Source organism: Montipora foliosa, chromosome 7 (genome assembly GCF_036669935.1).
Source record: "Montipora foliosa isolate CH-2021 chromosome 7, ASM3666993v2, whole genome shotgun sequence".
Classification (NCBI taxonomy): domain Eukaryota; kingdom Metazoa; phylum Cnidaria; class Anthozoa; order Scleractinia; family Acroporidae; genus Montipora; species Montipora foliosa.
Window position 1 is genome coordinate 16,688,768 of NC_090875.1, and position 7,500 is coordinate 16,696,267.

The 7,500-nt window shown below is 39.2% G+C and overlaps 1 protein-coding gene across 1 annotated transcript in view; it reads left to right on the forward strand.

The window, feature by feature from the left end:
• The window catches only part of LOC138010870 (glutamine--tRNA ligase-like), a 28,738-nt gene extending 28,640 nt beyond the window's left edge, over positions 1 to 98 (forward strand). Inside the window, exon 26 of the mRNA XM_068857896.1 lies at positions 1 to 98. This exon is cut by the window's left edge and continues 1,209 nt beyond it. The gene's annotated coding sequence lies outside the window, so the exon portion shown is untranslated.
• Positions 99 to 7,500: the final 7,402 nt, after the last annotated feature.

Here is a 7,500-nt window from a genome sequence, read left to right on the forward strand (position 1 = left end):
CTGAAAGAGAAGCATTTGTGAGACACATCGAAGCTTTGATAAGTACAAGAGAGACAGGTTTCAATGTTGTATTCAAACGACAAACATTTTGAAAAGTTCGTATTCTGTTTTGTACCTTAATTCTTGTTACCACAACACTTGGTTAAAGTTCTTTCATTTACGTTAAGTAAAACATTTTACAGGCTCAGTCGTTACTTGCGTGTATGTTCGCCTCTGGAACAAAAACAGCTCCCTCAATCTGATTAAGGACGGTGTCTACTAATTCAAAGGTATTTTTGCCCCGGTTTATGATTATGCGGAAAAAGTAGATCTTAACAAGTGTTATTAAAATCCAAAAAGAAAATTGGGGGTAACCACGCATTTTTCAAAGATAATTCAAGAGCAATATTTGTAAAAAACTCTAAAATGCAGAGCCATGTATGGCGTTCTTTCTCAAATTGAAGCTTAATTATCTCTGAAAAATGCATGGTTGCCTCCAATTTTCTTTTTGGATACCAATAGTACTTAACTAAGATCTACTTTCTCTGCATAATTTTAAACCGCGCAAAAAATATCCATGTATTAGTAAGCATCACCGATAGGAAATCCGAGTATCTTGAGATGAGCAGAACGTATGCGCAATAACAATAGTAGGCACCGTCCTTAAGTGAAGATTGTCTAATAAAGAGTACTGTTATGAAATCAATATATCTTGGTTTTAAAAATGACAAAATAGCTCCCAATGATTGGCCATGTCTCTAGCTTGATCGACAAGGATGGCACAGTCGGGTTAGTGCGCGGCCTTGGTGCAAAAGGTCCTGAGTTCGATTCCCGGATCTCGCATCCTTGTTTTGACTTCTTTCCTTTCCGTGTAGCTAAGTAGTTTTAAATACCCGTAAAACGGAGCACTGATGGAGAGGGGGGAGTAAAATGAGCGCACCGTCGACCTCAGGTTTGTCAGTTGAATTACGACTGTTACGAGTTATCGACGTTAAACAGACCAAATGCATAAATGGCGGCCAAAAAAATATTCTTTTGTTTATGTGCTAATTAGCCTCACTAGCCTCGTTTGCATGGACAAAATACAAAAGAAAGGTTGCTTGAGAGCGAGGCTAGTGAGTCTCATTAGCACATAAACAAAAGAATACATTTTTGGCTGCCATTTATGCATTCAGTCAATATGGTTACTTTACTTCATGGTGGTATGTACTTAACTAACACGTACTGGGAGGAGGGGTGATCTAACGGTAGGCGCGCTGGACTCCGGATCGAGCTGTCCGGTTTGGAGCCCTGGGGCCCGTTTGTCGAAAGAACGTTAGAACTACAGTTTGAAAAGCTCACTTTGAACAGTTCCCATTACAAATAAGGAAAACTTTTACTTCAATGAGCATGCGATTTCAAATAGACCTAACCGGCTAACTCAATGTTGTACCCACTTCACATCTAAATTATAACACGGGGGAGTTGGAAAACTTTGACCCCCAGTCCGTGGACTACCCCGATGGACGAATCAAATGGACTACCCTAAAACAGACAACTCTATTTCGAATGAGTACTATTGAAAAAACTGAATTGATCATCTACTTTCATTGCATGTACCTTGTTTATTTTTTTGTCCGCGCGGCCACGTGTGACTAAATTCAGGAATTGTACCAGTGAAAGCTAACCACTTTAAAATGGATGCTTAGACTTAAATACTTTATATTAGGCTTAGCACTAATTATGATGCTGCTTGCGACAGATACTACTCACTTGAAATAGTATTTTTGGGGTAGTCCATGGACTGGGGCTCAGTGTTTTCAACTCTCCCTTATAACACAACGGCTGGCTTCAGTTCGTTATTATTTCGTGTGAGACTGGAAGAACAGTGCTACATCGCTGATCAGTTAACTGAATTCGTCTGTTGATGTTCTACAGTATCTGACCTGATACGTTTTGGTCATGCAGCTCTTGATGACAAGCAGTAAATTAGTGAACAATATCGTGATTATCGTAAGGTTTTGTCTTTCCTGAATCTTATTGTTGATTCGATGGCGCCAACCAGGCTTCGAGCAACCGGCTCCAGAACTTTTCGCCCGTTGCTACGTGACGTCACACTGCCATGAAGAGTAGGTCAAGCCGTCGTTGGAAAACAATACAGTCACATCCTCCTTCCTGCTTCCTTTTTATCTTTTTAAAATATTTTAGCACTCCCATCTACGGAAAATCAGTGTTATTGTACATGATATGCCTGATCAAGAATTAGAAAGTATTCTAATTGCGTATCAGTTGAGATTTCTGTATGCAAGACGAGATTAGGCGGCGACCAACGAATTGGAAAAAGAGAAATGTACAAAGAGGATCGAAATCCACCAATCAATTCCCGCGAATTTCACCTTTTCACACCTCTGAACTCATCTTTTTCGTTTTCTGAGACGTACAGTATGATGATATGCGGCAGTGAAACGAGAAACCGTTACTTGAATTTGAAATGCCCATTCCTTGTGTTACTGAAAAGCGCAATATTTTAAACTATTTTTCGAAGAAAATTTTAGAAAAGTTATACCCAATTTATGTTTGACATGTAAGCTCCTAGTAGTTCCTTTATGAAACACTCGCCATTTTAATAGGCCTTTTAATTACAACTAACGATCAAATGGTACAAAATCCACCATGCTGGAGGGCAAGCTCATTATTATTCTCCCACTGGGAAATTAAAACAAAGAGACCTGAACCAGTCAAGCTTGACTTGCCTTTGTTTTAATGTCTCAGTGGGGGAATAATAATGAGCTTGCCCTCCAGCATGGCGGATTTTGTACCATGTGATCGTTAGTTGCAAAAGGCCTATTACGCAGCTACTGGCGCAACAGGCAATTCTCGGTTTTCAAATGACGTCACGACCGCCATGTTGGTGCCCCTAAACAAAGAAAAGGTGGCCATGTTGGTGCCCCGACCAAATCCGCCGGGAATTGAACTATATTATTATGCAAACGCTTCCTTTTGTTTTCGTTGAAGAACATGGCTGTTGATCACGTGAGTGAAAACCAACAATACACAAAGAGAGTAGTATTCCGCAGCAGTAGTAGTGGAGTCCTGCCTGATTTGATTTTATTGCCAACATGACCACTTTGAAATGCCCTGCTTGGGTTTATTTTTGTGCATGGGCAATTTGAAAATCCAAATGTGTTACTTTTGTTCATTTTAATTATTTATTTTATGCAATATTTGGTCCAATAAAATGTTGATTTTAATGGAGCCCTCTATCCTGTCTATAAACAACTTCACACTTTTGGTCTAAATTTCAGTTTTGAAACTTTTTTCAGTTTTGAAACTTTTTTCTTCATTATTATTGTTCCTGAAAAGCCCCTTTAGGGAGGTTCAATAAAGTATGTATGTATTAATAGGTTACAAGTTTCTCTGACCTCTATGAAAACTATTTTTTTTTTTATACATACATGTTTGAAAGCAATTTGTTTTGTCTTTTTAGGCCCTGCAAACAATTTTTTTTTCACTATTTTTCATACCCCCGTCCAGAAAAATAATGGTGTGTCCCTTACCTTGAAATTCTTTGCTCTTTGATTGTTTGAACAGAGAAACAGAAATACCTTGATTGTATGGATAAAGTCTGACTGGGCAGACATTCCAGCTAGAGTTCTATTTCGTTTTCGTCGGGTCTTTCCTTGAATGGCAACGTGCATGTAATTTTCCGGTAAAATCTGATTGGCTCACATTTATAGCATGGCACATGATAGCATCACTCCTGACAGGGGGGTAGAAGAATCTGCCCTGTCTAAAGAAAAGCACGCCTGATCGCTGGTTACCCAAAACCAAGCATTTCTTCTCAGTTTCATGTAAACGGTCTCATGTGAATACCCCATAACGCCAGAGATTTTAGTCGTCAATCAATGGCTCCTCGGGTATTAATTAAATGCTCTTAGATGGTCATCAACCAATCACGGGCAGCTGTTTTTACGTCGCCTTTATTTTCATATGTCACGTTGCCCTTCACGTCACATAAAGTTACTTTTATTTTCATAAGTCATCCCGGAATAACCGACAATTTCTGTTAGTATCGACGAGGAAAGGTTTATTTCGAAATGGAAACAGGTGAACATAGTAAGGAGACGAAGGAGGAGGAAATGACAGAGGAAACAGGTGAACATACTAAGGAGAAGAAGGAGAAGGAACTTCTTCCAGACATGGAAATGAAGATCCATAAGGTTTGTTCAGCTTTCTTGAGCATTTTTCAGCATTGCTCGCATTGTATGTCTTTTACGGTCCTTAAACACTTACAGTGTACGTGGCAACACCCGTCTCTGTAAACTACGTCTTCACGATCGCTAGAGAGGGGTTTCCATTTGTAAAATTTCGCTCGCTACAATCTCCATGATCGCCGAGATAGCAATAACGATTGCAGCGATCGCAATTGCTACGATCGCTGCGGTGGCAGACCAAGGCTCTTCCTCATGTTCGCTGCGTCTTCCGGCGATCGCAACTATCGTAGCGATCATATGGAAACCAGGCATAAGAATGTACCCTGCGAGCAGAGTCTCCTCCGATCTTCCGAGATATAAAGTCGGGAAGAGGAAGTTGAAGACTCTGCCAGCCGCCTCGACATTTCGTGTCAGTCACGCGTGACCAGTAACCAGAGTAGTACGTCATGTACACGTAAGCACAAGACCACAAAACGAAAAACAAAGAGTCGGGATATTTTCGAACAACTCTGGAAAACACACGGCAACCAAGGAATCATACCCTTGGAAATTCAAGATAGTTCATAAATTTAAATTTAAATTTCCACTTTTTAATAAAAAATGTATCGGTTTATATTTATCAGACTAGTTTCGGCACGGGTGGCCCAGACTCTGAGGGCAAAGAAAGTTATTAGGATTTGTATGGGAAGCCCGAAAGCAAACTCAAAGATATTTGCACACAAAAGTTCTCAATTAAAAAGCCGTACTTTATTGTCCTGGTGACTTATAATTTTAGCACGATTTAAGCGACTTCCCAGCTTCCCAGGTTGTCACTCATACATAAACACTGGAAAGGCTGGTAACTAATTTCTAGCTTACCTCACATCTCGCCAATTAAATCATACTTCTCTGGCATCAGCTATGCTCAAACTTTGGCGATGGCCACACAGATAAATTTACTTTTCTTTTACTAAGTTTCAAGGTCCAGTGAGTACCTGTGAGAAACAGCAATCAACATTCAAATATTGAAAATCCTTTGAGGCTCGCTTACCACGAATGTCAACCGATTACTTGAGCCTAGTGGTGGACAAAATACTGACTCCCAGGCTATAGACTACCCCAATAGACTACCCAAATGGACTACTCTAAATATAGTATTTTGCAAATAGCTGTGCTCAAGCCTAAAAACCAATTTTAAAGCCCACCTTCAACCGATTAGACCGTTTGTTTTTGTTATGGAAATTGGCATTGCTTAGGGCAACCCTAAAACCCGGAACCCGGAATCCGGAATCACAGCGCAATGCAGAGAGTAAAAGCCATCCTAAACATTCATAAAAGCTAACCTTAGGCCTAAACAAATGTTTTTAGGCCTAATTAGGCCTAAGGTTAGCTTTTATGAATGTTTAGGATAGTTTTTACTCTCTGTATTGTACTGTGATTCCGGATTCCGGATTACGGGTTTTAGGGTTGCCCCATTGCCATCGCCAGTCATCTGACTGGGTGAATTTCAGCTTTGGCTGTATTGTCATATCTGAAAATTGTTTCATGGCTCTTAAAGTGCCTTTAATTTAAACAGCGCTGATCAACAGTATATTTAAGTCTAAGCACCTATTTTAAAAAGGTTACTTGCGGCTTTCGATAATTGTTGTAGTGGGCAATAATTATCACTTCATGTAAGTGAAGTGAGACTGGTGCAATTCCTGGATTTAGTCGCATGTGGCTGTACGGACAAAATTAAACAAGATAGTGTAATGTGAGTATATCGATTTAGTCTTTCAGTAGCACTCATCCGAAATAGTATTTTTTGGAGGTAGTCCATTACATTCGTCCTACCATCAGATAGGCTAACCTACTGCTATCATACTTAATGCAGCTATGAATAAATGTTTCCTACAACTCGCCCCATAAGATCTTAGATCACATAGCAAACATTTGTGCTGAAATAGAGAATGATCTTCCAGACAACTCTATAGCAATCTCAGACTTAATCGTCAGATCTGACAACAAGCAATTAAATGAGAAAATTAGCCAGGTAAGTAAATCCTTACGCTCATTATGCAAGGTTGATGCAGCATGCCTAAATTCGAAGGGGCTACATCTCAATGGTAAAGGAATTGGGATCGGCAGCACTTTTCCAAGGGTGATGGGTAACAGGTAATGAATTGTATGTATCTTACAAAATTTCTTTTATTTCCACCAACCTGACCCGTGACTTAAGAATTACCACAAGCAATATTACCTTTTTGCTCTTATTTTGTCTTCGTCTTTCAAGTTCCTTGAAAGTTATAACAAAACTCACATTTAGTTCAATTATACCCACTGGGAGGTGACAACAATTTACTTACAATTATTACAACTCGGTAATCTAAAGAACAACACAAGTTATAAACTGGCAAAGCAGTTTTTGTTTGAGTGTCGTATAAGTGCTGAAACACATGCAATTTTTAAAGTCACTCGGAACTCATGAAGCAAATTAATGCATCGAGTGATGAACGGCAGTTTTTATTGCACACTAGCTAGCGCAAAATTTCTGTAGGCAATCACCAAGCTGTACAAATCAATTCCAAGTCAATTCAAAATTCACTTTAGATACTCGAGTAAAACCTCGAGCTCTGTCCATCTCACTTGTCAAAAAAGGTTTGCAAGGAACACAACATAGTCTACAACACAGATACAGTGGACCAGGCAGAAAACATTGCTTTTACTTCATTCCCTGTTCTCTCTGAAAAGTTTTCGTTACACAGAAAAATTAATTATGAGCACCAGATATTATTCGAGAAAAAAAATGTCATTTCGAACACGGTTGCTGCTCAAAACCTCGCCCGAGTGGGGCTTAGTTCACTTAATAGGCTAACTTAATCACTTACCGCAAGAATAAACAAAAGAGGGGGTGTGTTCGATTGGAAATCCCTTTTCAAAATCGCAATCTTTCTGATTTTCATTGGAACACAAAATCCTAAAACGGATTTATTTGTGGATTTTTTTATTTAATTGCACTCATTCTCGAGATTTCAATAGCGAACCATTTTTGGATTTTGTATTCAATTGCAATGCTGAAAGATCCCCGTCTTAAGTTCTTCATGCAGATTTTCGTAGCAAACGCATCCACAAAGTACAAGCGAGACAGAAAATATCAGTTTAAATTGCCATTTTTGTGGGCAACCCTAAAACCAGGAATCCGGAATCACAGGTCATTGTTTTACCAATACAGATCTCGAGTAAAAAATATCCTAAACATTCATAAAAGCTAACCTTAGGCCTAATTAGGCCTAAACAAACGTTTTTAGGCTTAAATTAAGGTTAGCTTTTATGAATGTTTAGGATAGCTTTTACTCTCTGTATTGGTAAA